At 34.3% G+C, this 20679-nt stretch overlaps 1 protein-coding gene across 6 annotated transcripts in view; it reads left to right on the plus strand.

Moving 5' to 3' along the window:
* Window positions 1-20679, plus strand: part of bi (T-box transcription factor bifid) — a 481645-nt gene that overhangs the window by 87675 nt on the left and 373291 nt on the right. For 2 of the 6 annotated variants that reach the window (XM_067780331.1, XM_067780330.1), the window contains exon 1: window positions 2524-5607. The exons of 1 other annotated variant lie outside the window; for it this stretch is intronic. The gene's annotated coding sequence lies outside the window, so the exon portion shown is untranslated. Of the gene's footprint in view, window positions 1-2523; window positions 5608-20679 lie in introns of those variants that run through there. 3 more of the 6 variants (XM_067780324.1, XM_067780326.1, XM_067780327.1) reach the window with 3 other exon arrangements.

Genomic DNA, 20679 nt, shown 5'->3' on the forward strand with positions numbered 1-20679 from the left:
ATCTTAGTTTGCAACGACTGAGATTAACCAAGTTATTTTGCCGATCTGATATTCCAACAGTTTTGTGTCTCTGTCTTTGTCTGTTGTCGTAAGGTTAGTTCTGCTGCGCCTAATTAGTTCTTCAACATTGCAAACTAAGGAGACGACTTTGTAGAGAACGCCTTGGGTGCCTATCAAAATTGCTCAGAAGTCGCTTCGTTGTCGAACATCTCGATGTCTGAATAAGGCTTGTTACAACGCTCCGATAGTAACGAAAAAGTCCATAAATACTGCGTAAAATTTTCTTTCGAATGCTTTAAGAGCTGCCTCCTTTTTTGCGTTCACCATTCATACTTCCGTCGACTATTAATATCAGCGCGAAATGATCAGTGATCGGTTAGAATTCTTCGGGATGAAGGATCTGTCAATAATAGCTCACATTGCTAACTGGTTTCTCTGATTTAGGCCACGGAAGTACTACAGCCATTTTCCTCCATCAGAAATATATAAATGCTCAAAGACCGGGTGGAAGCAATTTTTTCGAAACTCAACACCCCCATCGGGGCCTATAGTGTTTGAGGCTTTGAGGGGATATCTTCATCTTCAGATTAAAGTTCTGAAAGCTTCTTCTTGTGGTGATAAGGAGTCTCCCCGAAGTATTTGGGGCATTTGATCGATGTTGGTCGTCCTTAAAATAGCAGCATTAACGAACTAGCCCGACGACGAACCTTCTAGGTCCGCCGTGAACTGGAAACTCCTTGAATCCCTTCTGATAACTCCATCTTAGTACTTGTATATGGTGGAATGCTGGCTGAATCAAATATCTAACAAATCACAATTATCGAAGGCGATTGCCATCCGTTAATTGTATTTACAGGTGGGTGCAAGAGCTTACGGTCGTCCAGATATTAAGTCTGTAAGCAGACGCGCTCCAATAGTTATTATCCTGGATCGCGATTTCCAAAGACCACTCACAAGTTGCGCCACATTAAAGTCACTGAATACCATACGAATTCTTCATTCAACAGTCCAAATAGATCACGGCCAATTCGGCTGGGTAAGGGTTATATCATATTCTGCTTCGAGCAAGCATAAAAGTTCCATTGAAAACTAAAACCTACTGGCTAAAAACAGCCTGTCCTACGTGCTTCCAGTTTTTCGGCTCTTTCTAACAGACACCTGTCTTCCCATTAGACCTTTCAAAATCTCTTCCACATCCCTAACTTACGAAAAGTAACCAGTGTTTTTTTAGAACAACAGAAGAACATTCGCCATCGCACAAGCCATTTCTGGGACTGGCGTTTAGTCTTTTAAATCATTAAGTTAGGTTCGCACTGTTTAGAAATATGCTCCCAAAGCCGGGCCGGTGATTTGCACTCAGAGAGCAGTAGTGAAAGACGCATAGAACACACACTATTACCCAACTCGCTTAAAACTGAATATTATAATTTGAGTAAAAAACGAGCGCTCCTTTAGTTACTTTTTCTCATTGGGTAGCACTATTAGCAAAGGTCACTAGTGTTGACCCCAACAACAAACTCAGCAACTAAACGCCTAAGGAACACATACATTGACACTTTTTAATCATTGCAGTTTGCTGTTCACCGATTTGGTTGCTGCTGCATTGAAGATGCACCAAAAGGCTCGTCGAACAACAACAAAAAACACACAAAATCTAGCGCGCATGAGAAAAAAAACATGTTCCCGCAACATTGCAACCAAATCAACGCTAAGAACAATAGTGACGCGCTATAAGCTTTCAGGCACGGCGTTAGCGTAACAGCGACAACAACACTTTGAAGAGCACCTCTCCACGTTAGCGTAAAAACATTAGCGTGGCAGCGCCGATGTTGAAGCTGGCATGCGCAACAAAAATAACAACAGCAAAGTGGATGCAAAAGCTGCGGCAAGACGCTGTCTTTTAGAATCAGCGCGATACAGCGCAGCGTTGCGCTATAGCAAAGCTTAATCGCGCACAAAAAGCTGCAACTTACCCAAGCGCAGCGCGCCCTACAGCAGCGGCAACAGCATCAGCTCAGCATTCACCTTCCAATCGTCTAAACGTTCCATGGTTACAACGTACGCGCAATCACGCCAATCTGACTTTAAGCGCTGCCCACCGTTTGCCATTCACTGTCGCTCACGCTTGCCACAGCATTTTAGAGGCAGTGCAGTGGCATTACCAACTTGGTTTGCGGTATGCGCGCTCACTCTCGCCATTCGCCACATTTCATTCAACTCGCTCAAATTTTTTGCTGTTGCCCGCAGCAACTGTGCGCTTAATTCACCTCCCTCACGTAATAGTACCCTCTCATCTTTGCGCTCTGCTGCTGACTGTGGCTACGTCCTCATGTCTGCCCATACATATTTACCATCTCGACAGCATATCAGTTTGGCCGAGTTGTGTCTGACTTTTTGCTTGTTTGCCATTTTTGTATCTTCTTCTTCTTTGTCATCATCGTCTCGTGTGTCCATCGCACGCGCATACACAAGTTGCTGCTGCTGTCACCGCTGCCGCCGCCATAGACGTGTTTATATTTTTTATTTGTCTTGTGCTTCGTATGTCTTTTTGAAAACCTGAAAATCTGAAATATTTTCGCTTTCGTTACGTCGCGTCGGATGAACGTCGCGTACGGTTTGTGTTTGTGGTGTATTTTAGCCGTCGCCAATTGGGAATTCCTAAAGGAGATTTTGAAAATTCCGAAAATTACTGAAATGCATTCAAATGCGAATATGGAAAATTTCGTTTAAAATTTTGTGCGAATTTGTGTGTGACTTGGGAGATTTGTGCTTAGTCAACATTTGTCGGCAAAATTTTTTGTAAAAAATTTACAATTGAATATAAATTTGTTTAGTGACTGATTAATTGCAATAAATGTGGTGAATTTTTAAATGAATGCGTTAAAGTTGATTACGCTGAACAAGTTTTGTTTAAAAGAAAAGCAAGCTTTTGGCTTCCATTTCGTGTCGGTGAAAATTTAAAAAATTTGGTAATTGACTTGCAATTCTTACAAATAAAAAATAACAGATAAAAATACATCTAAATAATTTGTAAGTTCTTCAAAATAAGAAAAACCAAAACTTGTCTCAAAATAATAACTATTTTTTTTACACGATAAGTATGTTTTAAGCTGGATTGAGGTCCGTGGTTCATAAATGAAAACGCAGCTTCTATTTATTTTATTCCCAATGTATTTCAATTACACACGGTAATCGTCTTCAGAGGAACTAGAACAAACATAAAAACACATAAAATAATATAATATAAATACAAAAAAAAATTATTTTTGAAGAAGTTGTACTTTTTCTGTCCGCGGAAACATTTCAGTGCATACAAAATTTGTTTGACTCAAATTTTATATTTCATAAATTATTTAAAATTTTTGATTAAAAAAATTAATATGTAAAAACTCAAAATTTGATATTAAAGAAAAATAAATAAATAAAAAAAAAACAAAGAGCAAAGAGTTACAAAGAGCTCAAATACTGAGGTTTCAACGGAAAGCAGGGCTGCACAACAATATCAGCAAAAATTAAAGAAAAGTAAATAATATAGAAAATATCGAACTATATAAGACACGCTTATTGTTTTTTCTTAATTCATTGTTTGGGGGCAAACCATTGCAGGGAAAAACAGCGTTTCCTCTATGGAAAACTAAAGTTTTTTAAGGGTATTAAACATTTTTCGTCTCCTTAATATCTACTTCTTAATCTTTGAGTTGATCTTTTTGCCATAAATATGTACATATGCTGGAAACGATTTTGTAGCTTCGTTTTTTAAAGGCTATCCCTATTTGTGAGGAAAATTCAGTACAAACATTTTCGAATTTTTGGTTTCATTTTTTTCATTCGGCCCAATAAAAAAAGTTCTGGACGAATAGCCACTTCTTTTTTCCAACGCTAAGAAATTTGTTTGATAATTCTTTTATATTATTATTAAAATGAATTGTTTCGTTAATCGCGAAAAACTGAATTTTTCGGCTACTGATAAAATCACTTTTTGTTATATGCAGCCCTGGGTAATTCCAGCCGAATTATGCAAAAATCGGAGCATTCATCCGACGAAGGGAATATTTATTTGAAGAATTTGTATCGAGACACAATGGTGCTAGGTAAAAGCTTTACACCCAGTAAATAAGAAGCTCAAAATGTAGTTTCCTCTATGCGGTTACGCGTTTCGATGCTTTCGCATCTTCTTCAGGGAGTCTATTGCTTTTATTTCAATAATTTATTTAGTTATTGCAACAAAATGTATTTCTCGGTTACTGATACAAATCAATTTTTTTTGTGCAGCCTTGGATACTCCTAGGGCTCAATTATGCACAAATAGAAATATGGGGGCCCACGTAGTGAAATGTTTATTTAAAAATTTTTATCTTAACACAAAAACTTGGGCTGGAGTTTAACTTTAACGGTCAGTAAATAAAAAAGCAAAAATTTTATTTTCCGACGCGTTTCGATGCTTTCGAGTTTTCCTCAAGGAGTCTTCTTAATTGAAAACAGTATTTAGTAATGCAAAAAACTAAACTATTCGGCTACTGATAAAATAAATTTTTGTATGCAGCCTTGGGTACGCTTAGAGTCGAATGCACAAATAGGAATATGTGGTCCACGAAGGGAAACATCCATTTGAACATTTTTATTGGTACACGGGTTGGACCTGGGTTCGAACTTAATACCCAATAAACAAGAAGGCAAAAATTTAAGCTTTCTCTATCCTTCTAGGCGTTTCGAGGCTTTAGCGTCTTCTTCAGGGAGTCTATTGTTTATACTTGAATTTGTTGAATTATTAATATTTAGCTATCGATTTAAACATTTTTTAAAAGTACAAGATTCATGGTTCAAAAAACTTCGCAGTTAAAAAAAAAACATGTGTACAGGGGATAGAAGTAAAACTTCCGAAAATCATAATAAATCAGGTGATATAAATCAGGAAAAATAATGAAACATAACAATAAACTCATAAAAAATCAAATTTTTTGAGGCAACAAAGGGTAAACAAGAGCTAGAATTATATTGAAACTATTTCAGTCCTCCCTTCTCTCACTTTATTATAATTGTTTCGAATTTATATTTCTAATGCTAAATATTATGTAGCAAGTTTTAAATATAAATTGTTTTTAAAATAATACATTATAAGAAAAAAAAACCATTTAAATAAGTCCTAAATCCATTAGTCTGAAAGTTTATGATAAAAAAGCGCAAAAAACTACAAAATGATGAGCCAGCTCAAAAACCCAAACTCGAAAAACTAAAAAAAAAGTGATTCAGTTCAAAAAATATAAGCAAAAAATAAAAAAATATTTGCGCTAAAACCAAAAGCAATACAAAAATAACATCTTAAAACGTGTTACAAGTTCGTCAAACAAATAAATGCTTTCAAAACATATAACACGAAACAAAGTAGAAACAAAGTAAAACTACAACAGTTGTTAACAATCAACTCAATTGTTCTATATGAATGAAATCAAACAAAACGTGTTAAATAAACAAGTGCATTGATATTTAACAAAAAAAAAAAAAAAAAAATGAGAGGATTGTATGCCAATTGAAACAAATACATATATTTGAATTCGAACATATACAAAACCTAAATGAAACGCTCTTCTTTGAACATATAGAAAGAAGGTTTGTAAAAACATATTAAAAAAAAAAAATTATCTTACATTATATATTTATTATATTTAAAAAATATAAAATGCACTCTCACGGTTTATGAAAGCCGCGCATCGAGAAGCCATTAGACATAAAAAAGGAAAATTCAAATCATGAACCATCTTTAGCAATTTAAGGATTTCCGGAGTTTGTTTAGAGTCATTTTTTCACAAAAAAACTATAGCCAACAACAACTGCATTGCTTTCCCTACTCACTAACAAACAAAGTGTGTTGCATTTCGGCCTGATGTGGATTTGGTCGAGAGTGTTTTTAAACAGGAGTGTTTTAAACAAATCGATCATCGCAGGAGAGCTAAAAATCCACTTTAGAGAGAAAAGGTTTTGAAGAGATTTACAAGGTATAATCGAAACAGACGTCGCCTTGGGCGCCTTGATGTCAGGTTAGGTTGAACTGGCCGGTAAATAAAGACCTCACATATACTGAATGTGTCCATAGTGTTACCAAAATTTGTTTGACGACCAAACGGAAGAACCACCATAATAACTCCGTCTTCTTGGTAAATACTAGAAGTTTTCCGACCGCAATAATGTTGGGTTGAATCAATGTTATACCGTTTTCACACAGAATCTTAATCGAATCACAATTCTATTTAATGAAATAATTAAGTTTCCCTTTTCATACAGGGCCTTTCGCTTCATTAAGCGAACATCTGTCAACAGCCCAACTACCCATAGATGTTGCACCTAACCAAATATGTGCCTATTTTCGAAAAAGCCATATTACCATATTGCAGCAAATGCAGCGTAAAATAAATTTTGAATTTTTTCGTGTTTTTCTATTTTTCGTAAATTATTGAAAATAATTTATTTTTGATTGTTGTTGTTGTTGTAGCGATTTTGATTGTCATTTGTTTTATGGACAATTAAATTCGAAGCACCAAGCAAAACCGCTTGGATATTTCACTCTATTAGGCATTCAATAAAGCAATAATGAGATAATTAAGAACTTGTAATTTGTATGGAAGATTGAGTGCAATTAGGGTTTTAATGTAGTGAACTTGACTAATTATTTCATTAAGCCTCTGTGTGAAATTGGCATTACCCAAATTATTTAATAAATTAAATTTTTAATTGTTCTGCGATTTCTTTTTCAACATAAGACATTTGATTAGTAAACCTTAATCAATTTCATTACCGCTTTCAAAAAAAAAAAAAAAGTCAAGACACTTTAAAATCTTCATAAATTTTTTTAAAAATTATACTTAGTACTCACAGAAAGTTCTCGAGTACGTAGTTTTGTAATGCAATTTTAGTTAATTAAAACCTTTGAGTTCTCAAATTTGCATTGATTTTTTACAATTTTTTCCTAGGAAGATTTTCTTCAATAAAAAGCGTGCGCAGTTTTATTTCTACATGGTAAAAAATCAAAGTTGTGCTTTGTAAGACTAAAGTTAATCTGAATATAAACTGCATGCTTGAAAAGTTTCTTAAAGATTTTTGTATAATATTCCAAATTTGCCGTAAGATTTTTAAATTAACTTGAATTTCCGAATTTTTAAAATTTTATTTTGGAAATTTGGGTGGTATAGAAAGAAACAGTAAAAAAACTAATAAAATGGGGAAATAAAGCAAATTTCTTTGGTGGAACTCACCACAATATCGATTCTATTTTCCAAACTAATTTTTATATAAAATATGCCTTATATATCACATTTTGGAATATAAAGTTTTAAACTGTTACATAGATCGATTTCGCTACCGATATCCTGCTGATTTTGAAGCTTGAATCTCGTGAAACTGAAAGGGGTCTCGCTTAAACTAAATTTTTTGTTTAGTGTGTCACTGATTTTGCTTACATTTGTACACTCATAAAAATCATTTTCTAAGCGTTTCGATGTGTTCACGTCTTCTTCAGGGAGTCTGATAATTTTGTTTGAAAAGCGGACTATTAACGTTAATGCTTATGACACTTTCTTTTATTTTTTTTTCTCAGTGATTAATAAGTGCTTACTGGGAACGAGGGGCTTATAAAAAGTAACTTTAGAAATTAATTTACATATGTATCTAGTTCATGGTCAATTTCACGCAAACAGATAAAACGATATGAGATAAAACGAAATGGTGAACATTATACGTTAGACAAAAAGCGAGAAAATGAAAAGTCTGGAAAATATTTTTTTCATGCTTTTGCACTTTATACGAGATTGTCATATTTTCTTGTTTCTGAAATAAAATCACTCAAAGATTTCATAATCAGTTAATATTTTGGTGCCATCCTAGTCAGCCGCCGATACGCTTTTCTGAAAAATTTAGTGCTTTGGCTATTACGTCAACATTTTTGGGAGGCCAAAAGAACACACAAATTGCTTAGTCTTTTACCAATGTTTCGGTCGATTTTCGTGGCGTTAACGGATCAAATTATGTCACGCCTAGTTTGAGCCCAACTTAAAAATAGTTTTTCGTTAATTCTCTAGTCATTCATGATCATTGCGTTTGAACTTCTTGTAGAGAAGTCACTCCTCTTACCTTTACCCAACATTAATTTGAAACACCAATGGAACCCAAGTCACGCACTGTCTACTTTTTCCCCACATGACACCAGCCATCTCTTCAATTGTAATGTGGAAACAACGCCTCTAACACCCCTCTCATTATGGTTTAAGTTTCCTTGGACTCCTGTTAGAGGTCATTGATGACAATTTGTGATTGGTCGCACCTCTTGTATGGGGCGAAGCATTGTTACTACAACAACAACAACTGTCTGTTTTTCACAACTCTTTGTTGCACTCCCTTTTCAAATTGCAAAAGTCGAAGCGTCTTAACTCTTTCTCATGGCATTATTGCTTAAAAATATGCAACGCAAGATATTTAAAATAGTGTTAACCTACTTTAAGGCGCATATTTGTTTGTTCGGTTTTAGTCACAGTGAACTTTTTGGTAATTGCTTTAGCGGGCCTTATATGCGATTTATTCTGCAGAGTATTTTAACCCTCAATGGAGCTCTCAATTTTATATTAGTCCGAGTAAAAAAGAGCGATCAAACTCATTTCTGCATAAAAGCTGTTAGATAGGGTTCTTTTGTTTTCTTATATAACTTGCTTAAGACTTCACTATAGAAACATTTACCGAATAGATATTTCAGACATGAATTTCGTCAGCTATTTCATTTAGGCCCGGTTTTTAGTAGTTGGTTAAGCTAAGCTTAAACTAAGTTTGCTTAAACTCTAGTAAAATTTAAACTCCACTTAAACTACTGAGAAGCTTTTCAGCCACAGTTTAAGGCAGCCTTTGGGGTAGGTGTTTTTGTACGGCAACATGTTTTTTTTTATCTAGATAATTTGTAGATACGACAACAGCTGGATTTTGTTTATCCAACAAACTTTTAAAAGATATTTCTCCAGCGAAATGTATATCTAGTTCCGGAGGTGATATCCAACATCATTATCTTGTTATTCTTAAACAGATAGTTCTCAAGTTGATATTCAACTTCATTCTCCAATCACTATCCAACCTTTGAGAAATCTCCAACGTCATTAGCATTTTCAAATTATTATCCAACCTTTGAGAAATTTTGAGAAATGCACAGTTCTCAAATTAATATTCAACACGTTTCTCCACTTGATATCATACATTGGCATGAGCTCTAATGGTACTCAAACCGAAATGCTTGTTGGGTATATTCGACGCCATTTCGAACGAACGCAAATCACCGATAGATTAACTAGAGTTTATCTCTGCCAGACCGGCTGCTTAAGCTCAGCTTAAAATTCTGTTAAAGTAGACTGAGAAACTGCAGAATACGTTTAAGCGTAGTTTAACTGACAAACTGAGTTGAACTTGTATTGAAAACCGAGCTTTAAGAATGCAAAGAAAGTTTTAAATGGTGGTGATATACTTTAAGGCGCCTATGGACTTGTTTCTTTGAACTTGTACGTTTTTATCGACGAGTATCGCTAGCAATATTTTCTAACAAATAATTATATATAAGAAATATTTTAATACAGCGATAGATAACTTTGTTCAGACTCAAAAAAGCAAAACTTTAGAAATATAAAATTTTTTTTTAGTTTCTATAAAATTATTACTCAAGTAAACAATATTTTAGCTGGTAATACAAAGAAAACTCATATTTAGAGCAGGAAGACAAATTACAATAACAACAAATATAAAAAACAAAAATAACAACAACAAAAGCAAATAGAAAATTGTGAAGACTTTTTAATAATCTTGTAGCATTTGAAAAAAAAAAAACAAATATGACAACAACAACACGCTTAACATATACGAAATACCTGGCACATGCAACAGCAAATAGTCAACGGTCAGCAACAGCGAATCAACAACTTAACACTTGATTTATTTGATTTGACATGAATATATGTATGTATGTGCATGTGTGTATTAGTATGTATGCGTGTGTGTGTATGGCTGCGTGTTTGTTTCTTGTTATCAAGCAACACCGACATCATCATTACTAACTGACAAACCAAGTATGCATTTAGCTCTGGTTAGCTAGTTAACAATAGGTGTAATAATAAAAATTGTTGCTGTTGTTGTTATTGTTGTTGTCATAGATTAAAGTACTGTAGTTGTTGTTATTGCTGTAGACATTATTATTATAGCAATTGCATTTGCAGTACATAGCCACAAATTAAATTGCATGCAATCAAATGCAAGCAAGCAAATCTAACAATATTTTATTTACAATTTTATGCTTGTTGTTATTTTTGTGCATAGTAAAATATGTGATTTGTTGTAAATTATTGTTAGCAATTTTATTTGTTGTCTTCACCACTACTGTATAGCACTTGTAGTGTTAAAAGTGATGCCTAATACCGACCAACAAACGACAAGCAACCGTCAACCAAACGGCAAAAACTGCCAATTTGCGCAGCAATTTATTGTTCTTGTTTGTGTTTTTTTTTTTTATACCTTTCATGAACATGAAATGGTATATTAACTTTGGTCCGATGTTTGTAACGTTGAGAAATATAGAAGATAGACTCACCATTAAGTATACCGAATTGATCAGGGCGACGAACTGAGTTGATATAGCCATGTCCGTCTGTCCGTCCGTCCGTCTGTCTGTTTGAACGCAAACTAGTCCTCAAATTTTGAGATATCTCAATGAAATTTGGCACAATTATGTATTTTTGTATTATATTAGACATTGGTCGGATCCGGTAGGATCGGACCACTATAACATATATCTCCCATATAAACGATCGTTCAGATAAGACGATTTTGGTCATTCCTGCCGCAATTTAGAAAGTATAAACGCGAAACTCGGTGATATATATCATAATATATCATAGAAGATATCCTGAAAAAATCACTTTGATCGGAGCTATATATAGTATATATCCCATACAACCGATCGTTCAGATAGAACGATTTTTGGCAATTTCTCCCTTTGTTTCCAATATAAAAATGTTAAACTTGGTGATATTTATTCTAATATATCATAGAAGATTTCATGAAAAAATCATTTCGATCGGAGCTATATATAATATATATCCCATACAACCGATCGTTCAGATAGAAAGATTTTTGGCAATTTCTCCCTTAATTTCCAATATAAAAACGCGAAACTTGGTGATATATATTCTAATATATCATAGAAGATTTCCTGTACAAATCATTTCGATCGGAGCTATATATAATATATATCCCATACAACCGATCGTTCAGATAAGGGGGTTTTTTGCCATTTTTTATTTTATATTTATCTTAAAAATCGTTTAGGTATGTACATCTGTTCACTATATATTTCTTATCTTATACATCCGATTATTTGGAGATTACGAACGGGATAAGATTATTGTTCAGCCCCATTCATGAAAGGTATGAAGTCTCCGGCACAGCCGAAGACAGTCCCGTCCTTATTTGTTTTTTGTTGCCGTTGCATTTATTTGTCAGCATCAATGCTGCTGTTGCATGTATTTATTAGTTTTTGTGTCAATTTGCTGTAAATAATTTATCTAACATGTCAATTGGAAATTATTGATGCTGCCACACTATTCCTACGGCAACAATGTATGAGTGGATGTGTGTTTAGTTTTATAGTTTTCAGTAGCTATTTTGCAGCTATATAACTGCTACCCACTTTTTACGCCCGCTCGGGCCTGCTCAGGATTATTACTTTTGTTGTCATTTGCACGCTATTGATAGTTTTGTAATTTGGTCGCTTTGTGACAATAATAAGTCTAGCATTTGTTGTTGTTGTTTTAAACTTTTTGTCATTGTACTTTATTGCATTTTTTCACATGCGTGCGTGTAACATTTACTTACATCATTGACGACATAGAATTTATGTATCACTGCAGTAACTTGCACTATTTTACTCTACAGCAGTGTTGTTGTGTGGCATACCTTTTTTTGCTGTTGTACTAAATTTTTGTTCATATTTATAACACAAGTGCGGCTCGTAAGCCATTTGCTGATTTTGTCACCTTTGAATTGTCTTGGCATGTTGAATGAGCTCGAATATCATAGTTTCTTAGCAAAAATATAGCCTGCACTCAGGCGTTGTATGTCTTTACTTCTAAGTACAATTTTGTAATTTTTGTGTATAATATCTTAAACAATTTTGTACAAGCAAATTATTTTCACGCTTTCTATAGTTGAAAGACAATTTAAAATCAAAAGTTTGCATAAATGTAGCATATTTTAGGCTGACCAAGCTTTAGATCAAAATTTAGAAAAAACTCAAAGCATACTTTTAGGCTTGCCAAAGTTGTGCATAGAAAATACACACTAATAATTTATAAGTATACCAGCATATTTGGAACTGCTGCAAGTGATGTAGTTTCCCTCAAAAAATATAGCCTATCCACAGGCGTTGTATACCTCTTTATTTATTGGTTAATTTTGTGAATAAATAACAAAGCTACCGCAGGCGCTAAAAAATGTTAAGGTTTTGAGTTCCAAAAAAAACCTAGTCTACAGTCAGGCGCATTTTATGTTAAAACATCTTATTTCTGTTTTTTTATAAAAAATTTCAGAAATTAATTTCTTAAATAAGACTAACGTTTTGTTTCTCTTAAACAAAGTAAACAAAAACGGATAGTCTGCCTTAAGGTATTACAATTATTTTGACTAATGTTTGAATTAAATAAATATACGGCTGAGTGGAATATCATCCTATCTCCGCTGCCAACGTCTTGTCTGATAATATTTTGCAAAAACAGCAAATTTACCTTAAAAACGCCCTATATCAGAAGTCGGTTTAAGAACGCGCTATCTCAGAAATGTTTCATCGACGCGAAGGATAATGCCAAATACTTATTCTGAAATATGGTTTTATTTTAAGGTTTTCTGAGATAAGGCATTTTCAAGAGGGCAGCAGAGATAGGGTGATAATCTACCAGAGCAGTCGAAATATAATCTACGCACAGGAGCATAGTGTTAATAATCTCGTATTAGGAAGTGTTTTGCAATTCAGGAACTACTGAAAGTTCCTTTTTTGTTACCATATCTATAAATTCAGTATTTTAAGTGATTCTTGAATTGTTCAACAGCCTACCTACAGGCGCTTTATTCTTAAGAAACTGTAGACTGTGTTAAACTAATGGAAAAAACCGCAAAAAGGCGTTCTACTCTTTTAATTTTCCAAATACTAGTAATCCCTCGCCATAAAAGAGTTACTATTCTCAATCTCGTGCTAAGAATGGTTTTGAAATTTCTTGAAATCTTATATTAAAGCCTACTTACATGCGCTTTATAAATTAGAGATGCCAGATATAATTAGTATAGTCTTTTTGGAAGATATATGATTAATTAAACATAGTATGGAAAACTATGTTAAACTATTGAAACAACCATAAAATGTATCCTATTTTCAGGCGCTATTTTAGTGCTCTTTTGAACTTCTTAATATAATTCGTATATCCAGTTATTCGAGGATTCCTTACGTATCCTCGGCGTAAAATTATTACTATTTTCAATGTCGTGCTAGGACTGTTTTTGAAATTTTACATTAAATACTGCCTACTTACAGGCGCTTAATTAGTTAGAGTTGCAAAACATCATTTGTATATCTAGTAATTGCGAGATTTCCTATGTTCAGTAAACTTAGTGTGGAAAACTGTGTTAAACTATTAAAACAACCGTAAAATGTAACCTATTTTCAGGCTCTTTTAAATAGCAAATACAATCCACTTATTCGACTATTTCCTACAGCAACCGTATACTTCTAAATTGCCATAACTACAAAAAACTTAACAAGCATTTGGTTTTTATTTCTGCAAGACTTGTTTTAAAAGGCGTAATGACTGGCTTTCTCCGAAAAGTTAGTTAAAATTAAACAACAAATGAACTGTAAAATGTAAAAAAAACTTGTCTGCATATTATATAAGTAATTGTTTCGGGTTTCAGCAGCCCTTTGGTATAAACCTTTAATTGAAACCCGAAAATAGAAAATATAGTCCACCCTCAGGCGTAAATTCCGCTTGAAACCTCAATGATTATTGATTTATAAAATATAACCGCACAGTCATTATTTTTCTGATATAAAATTTGAAAAATCTTAAAAATTAAAATTTAAAGTTTTTTGGTTATTAATTTATTGCAAAGAATTTTAGTAGTCATTTTTGTTTATGTATATTGAGAAATGTGCTGATTTTTTAAGCTTATATCAACCAATCCTTATGCAAATGCACTAGGAGCGCAACAGCTATGGAACGCAAAAGCAGAAAAACGTAGCCTACCACCAGGCGTGAATTACTTTTATTATACTTTCTACAGATTTTAATAAAACATACTTTAATTGTTATTGGAATACATTGGGCCTCAGCTTCCGATATGATTTCAGTCATTTTTCGAAAACAAAAGTTTTTTAATTGATTTCGTTAAACTAAATCGTTTAAAAATTTTTAATTTTCGAAATAAATTTAACTTTTATTATGGTATTTTTTGTGTGGAAAGTTTTTAAATTTTATTTTTAATTTTTTTAGTCTTCTTTTTTAGTTTGTTTAATTTATTCACTGATATGAATTAATTTGCTTTTATACAAAAATTAATAGTAAAGTAGCACATATTTGCTTAAAATATACCAAAAACTAAAAAATATAGCCTACCCACAGGCGTAAATTGCCTTAAAAGTGCTATAACTTTCACAATTTTTTTATTTTAATTTATTAGCTTACAACATATGGTAATGTTTTCTTAAAAAATATTCAGCCCTATTCTGCATTTCGACTTGGATTGGAATTTTTTCGATTTGGCAATTTTGGTATTCTGTGTTCCAATCTCTTTCGATCCAACTTCGAATCGTTCGATTTTGTGTATTCTGCATTTCGATCGTAGTTCCGTTTTTCTAAGTTGCAAATTTGTTGGCGGAAAAATATTTTCGTTTTATTTTTTTATTAATTTATAACAGAATTTTAACAAAAATGTAAGTAAATCTTGTTAAAAAACGTAAAAGGATTGATGATGACTGTTTTTTATATGTTTCCAGGTCAAAAACAACATGTCGATGTCGAAGTCCTTGGACGTATTTGCCCCGCAAAAGTATCTAACACATACTTGAAAGCATCCTTATTAAGTCGAAAGTTTTTTTTTGAAGCTAAATAAGAAAATAAGTCATTAAACTTTACCACTTTTAAGTACAATTTCTTACAATTCGTCACTCATCTCAAATGGATTACACAAATCTCGCAATATTTGCCTTTCCATTCTCGCCTGGCCATTTTCGTATGCGTTGCTTTCCAAACCCCCCTAATAATGCCTCAGCTATTGATTCCACTATAAAAACAGCTATAATTTGTGTCTGTTCGTTGGGTCCAGTTATATGCCAAAGCAAGCTGCCGGCGTAGAGGAAGGTGAAGCGAAAACGTAAACAATCCTTGCGGAAAGAATAAATAAATCTTCATAAAGTATTTTAGGCCAGTGCAATGAAATTAGCATCCATAAAATTCAGAAAGTGTCAACTATATTCGTGCAGGAATCTGTTTTAACAAAACTTGGTGGCCACGGCAGGGAATTGGCCAAAAGAACGACAAAAACACACATACAATTATGAAAGCACCTCACTCAAAAAAATATAACATTGCGGCAATATATTCTATTGCTTTTTTTACAAAATGGCGTGGATAATAAAATATAAACGTTTTTCAGTGTTTTTTACAAATTTTCTTTAATTTATTTTGTTCCAATGTTCACACATTTCGAAAAATCATTTGCTCTTCCTCTTCTAGTTACGATTCCGTCGTAATGCAGAATACCCAACTTCGATTAAAGCGGAGCGTAGAACGGGAACGTAATCGAAATGCAGAATAGGGGTGATTTAAAATTTTAATCCACATTTTTTGAATAAAAATTTTGTATACAATAATTTAATAATAAACTTTTATATTAATTAACAATTTAAGCTTGCGAATCTATCCTAGCTTGCGAATAAACCTATCTGTAGACTTATATAAAACCTAATTTTGCTTATGTGAATACACTAACTATGCCTGAACCTTTAACAAGAATACATTTAAAAATGGAAAATGTAGTCTGCCCCCAGGCGCAAACTAACTTAAAACTGCTATAACTTCACTAAATTTTGTGCGATTTTCATACAACTTGCTGATATTGTTAGCTTAACTCATACAGCTTAAACTGGCATCAAAATTTAAATATTTTTTTTTGGCTAAAAAAATTTCAAACACAAAAATTTAAAAAAAAAAAAAGATCATACAAATTTCATTTATTTTGCTTGATTAATTTAATTTAGATGCACATACATTTATTTTAATTAAGTTATGAAAATAAAGTAGTTGTAGCATGTAAAATTAAGGCATACGAAGCAATTATAATTGACAAAAGATATTAATACATCGAGGAGTAATAAAAAAAAATTACATTCATTACAAAGAAACGCTTTTCATTTAAATAGGTATGTGGGTATATGTAGTATATACACACAATACTTTCGCATGCATTTGTACACATCTTTGTGTGTGTGCTTCCATTTCAACTTATTAAATTTTCCGCTGTAATTGATGCCATTGATTTTCGTGCGCGCCAATTCAACGAAATGAGATTAAAACACCTACCCGAAAGGCGAAAAGCTGAAAGCTATGCTCATACAGCCACCACCACCACCATCGATGTAATAACAACAACAAATAACAACAACTTCAACAATTTACATTGAATTGTAATGCAAAGCGACAGCAACAACAATTTAACCGAAAACAAAAATTATAGCTTAACAAACAAACAAAAAAAAATACAGAAACAACGAGCAAGGAAAGTGAAAAAGTGGGAAAAAAGTTGAAGCAGCACAAAAGGAAGCGCCTTCGCAAATCGCATCAACCACTTTTGTAAAAAGCGCTTTGCCACTCAGCGGCTGCTTTGTTTGCTTCTTGGAGCAGTAGCTTTGCTGTAAGAGTATGTGTATCTGTGTTATGCACGCTGCTGTTATGTTGCTTGAAGCTCCTTTGTTACGTATGCGTAATGTATGGTTTTCTTGTTTTCCTTCTGAGGCTCGTTCTTCCTTTTTTCTGCTGTCTTTGCCTCTTCTGATTTTCTCCCTTTTTTTTCTCATTCTTTAATATCATTACTGCTATTGCCATTAACTTACGCGCATTGAACGCTGGCAATAAAAAAAAACAATGCCGTAGTGAACGCAATATACATATATCAACAACTATACGAACAACAACATATACAATAACACTAACATTTATGTACATTGTTAATCGAATTCGTTGCGTAAAAGTATTGCTCTATAAAAAAATCCACCCTCATGCTGCTGAGATTTTTCAGCTCATTCAAGTTCTGTATGTAACTTCAAGTTTTATGCGCCTAAAAGTATACAATTTAATTTATATCACGCTGAATATTTGATTTTGTGATTTTACCTGAAGAGCTTGTCAATCATCTTTCAAGAGATGCTGTGAATGTGAAAAATTATGCATCGGTGCGCTGCTTAGTTCCTTGCGAAGTATGTATGACGTTCTTTAAACACGTTCTGTGGATTTGGATGTGTTTCCCGGGCGCCTAAAAGTATGAAACTTATTTTGGTTTGCGTTAAGGGTACGATTTTCTGACTTTATGTGAAGAAGTTGTCATTTATAAACATTTCTTGCAAGGTTATTTGAATAGGAACAAATATGTAGCGTATTCCCTGCGGCGTCTGGTGTCCTCTAAAGTATGTCCTTTGACTTTTGGATGTAACAGTTTCAAGTCATATGCCTTCATGAAGACAGTTCGTCAGGAAAGGTCACTTAAACGTGGTCTTTTCGAAAGTGGAGTGACAGCGCATTCACAGCAGCACTTTTCCACCTACTACTGATATGATGGCGTTTTCTTTGTTCAACTTCGCGTTTTGAGCGCCTAAAAGTATACAACTTATTTAGTTCCTCACTCCAGGCTTTCATGGCGCTGTTTCAATTTGCCATCTTAATCAAATACAAAACACCTGTTCCGAAGGTGCTATCAACACACATTCGTAAGACTAAGCTAAGTGAAAAAAGTACTTGCGTTCATGATTCGCAGAAAAGTAATCAGCAAATTGAATTTCTTGCTATGCCAGAACTAATTTTTGCGTTCAAACTCTCTATCAGCGAAATGGTGACTACAAAATGTATTTTCCGCCATCCCACCCAATTGGCAATCGATTTTCTGAAAGACAGTATGATGTTGACATTGTGGATGATTGGGGTGTTGGGGGTGATGGTGGCAGTGGTAGCAGCAAATCAATGAAGCCTTCTATTGTATGGCGAAAGTAACGACAGCACCAAGGGCTAAATGGTAGACACGCACAAGCGCCCACATACACACACACAAACACAGGTTTAGCATGTGCGCACACCAAGGAAATATGGATATGAGAAAAGCATGGCAATTGACATTGTCGAAATTGATTTCATTTGTGAAATGCGAATGCGGCAAACCAAAATATCAATTCCATCAATTGTGCTGAACTCGTTAGCTAGCCTTGTAAGAAAAATTATGAACGAGGACATCGAGAGCTTTCTTAATACACTCTTTAGCACTCCTAGGCTTCATTCAAATTGGAAACAGAACAATTTATTCCGCAATCGTAAGAGATGTGGTCTTTAAATGTTAATAAAAATTACCTCATCTCTCTCTATGACTGTATCAGGATCATGTAGACTCCCAGAGCTCACACCTCCGCAACTATAATTTAAGAAAGACTACACGCATCGGACACCTTTATAGCTAGAGCCTTCGTTCTCACACAAGTGCAGTCCAAAAACTGGCTGTGGTATGTCTTCCGCCAAGAGATTTTCTATGGAGAACTAAGCAAACGTTAGTTGTTAGGCGATTGATATTTCACGTACAATACTTCATTTGAGAGAAAAATAAGTAATAAGTTAGAGATTTCGAGATTGCGTAGTCATTCTTCGAAGGAATTCGCTACTACAGTTTATAGTTGGTGGAAATTCAGCCTGGTACTTGCCCTTGTTGAACTTTGTTTTGGGTCCACTGGTCCAAAGACGGTCATGGCTTCATTCGTCTCTCAATAGGATTCACAGGTATAGGATTCAGTAGTTACTTACCTGCAGCGAACCTCACCAGTTCCAATGTAGCGCAGCACTATCTCATTTATGGACGGTACTAGTTTTATTTCTGTCCCTTTGCGGACCTTTTGAACGGGTTTTTAACTGGTTCAGTCGTAGGTGGTTCTGATATAGTCGCTGCCTTTGAGTAATTAACTTAAATTTATAAAGCACTGCTGGTACAAGTGTGGCTATCAACTGTCCCACTGTGCATCCGATTAGCACCAGTTCTGAGGTAGTTATTAAACCTATAGTGCAAAACTAATGCTTTGCGTGACTGTCTCCCATTTTTGCGCCAGATTGATTTAGTTGAGTATCTGTCTCTTGAAAGAATTTTCTTGGTCTCCAGATCTGAGGACGCTTCTTCCTAGTGGGTTCATTAACTATTCTTCGAAATGATTCGGTCACACAGCTTTTAATGCATATAATATCAATTAGATCTATTTGGTCTTTAGATCAATTTCAGTAGCGTATTAGACTTTTTCTAATTAGCGAACCTGAAGACGTTCCATTTCTCTTAGTTAGTATTTTTGGAAGGGATTCGTGGACACAGATTTCAGTAGCGTAATCTTCAGTTCATTATTTTCACATTGAAACAATTTATTGGGCTCCTGATCCTTTTTTATGGCTTCATTACAATTTCTCCGCTGGGAGTGACGAACACTTCAGTAAGGTGCTTAAATTTCCTCGTTCTCCAGTTTGACTTAAGTGCAGAAAAACTCAGTTGAGCATTTGTCTCTTGATAAACTGCTAAACTTTTTAGGTCTCAAGATCTGAAGGCAGTATAGTCCGCAGTGGTTTCATTACTCCTTTTTCGAATGGTGTCGCGGACACAGATCTCAATATCGAAAACTTCATTCTTGGTTGCCACATTCATTTCACTGGCGAAAAATTCAGTTGGGTGTTAGCCCCTTTATTAACAATTGTTGGCCCTCCGATCTAAAAAAGGTCGCCCGAAGTATCATCAGTCTTTGTCTGAATGAATTCGAAGACGATCGCTTCCAGTGGCTTTATAATTTCTTCTTCGAAAGTAATCCTGGGAGCAGATTTCAGTAGCGTAGATTTAAGTTGCATATTTGTCTACTGTCGGCTTTTTCGGTCCCCAAAACTGAAGACAATTGCACCCAGTATATTAGTTCATCTTCGAACGAATTTGCTGAAACAGATATCAGAATTGAAGCCTCCAATTTGTCCCTTGGTATGCATTTTGGTCTCCAGCTCTGTAGACGAAAGTTCAGAATGGCAGCTGCAGTCTCTTTTCGAAATGGTTGCCGTCCACATATTTCAGTACCTCAAAGGATTGATGCATTTTTACAGGCTGTTTAGGATCTTGTTCTGAAGATTTCGATTTGGGTATTTGGGATGGGCTCTTCCTCTATTTCTTTTTGTAGTGAAAGGCAACTTGACGAAGGTTTTGGGGTGTTTTATCGATGTTGATGGTCGCATACTAAAGCGGCACATTCCGGAAAATAGCACCATACAATTAAGGTATAAGCCCGACCATCGAGTGAGCGTCTTTATATGACCATATTTTATCTTCTAGCTCAGCCAACACTCATATTTCGTG

Source organism: Eurosta solidaginis, chromosome 4, assembly GCF_040869045.1.
Source record: "Eurosta solidaginis isolate ZX-2024a chromosome 4, ASM4086904v1, whole genome shotgun sequence".
NCBI lineage: Eukaryota > Metazoa > Arthropoda > Insecta > Diptera > Tephritidae > Eurosta > Eurosta solidaginis.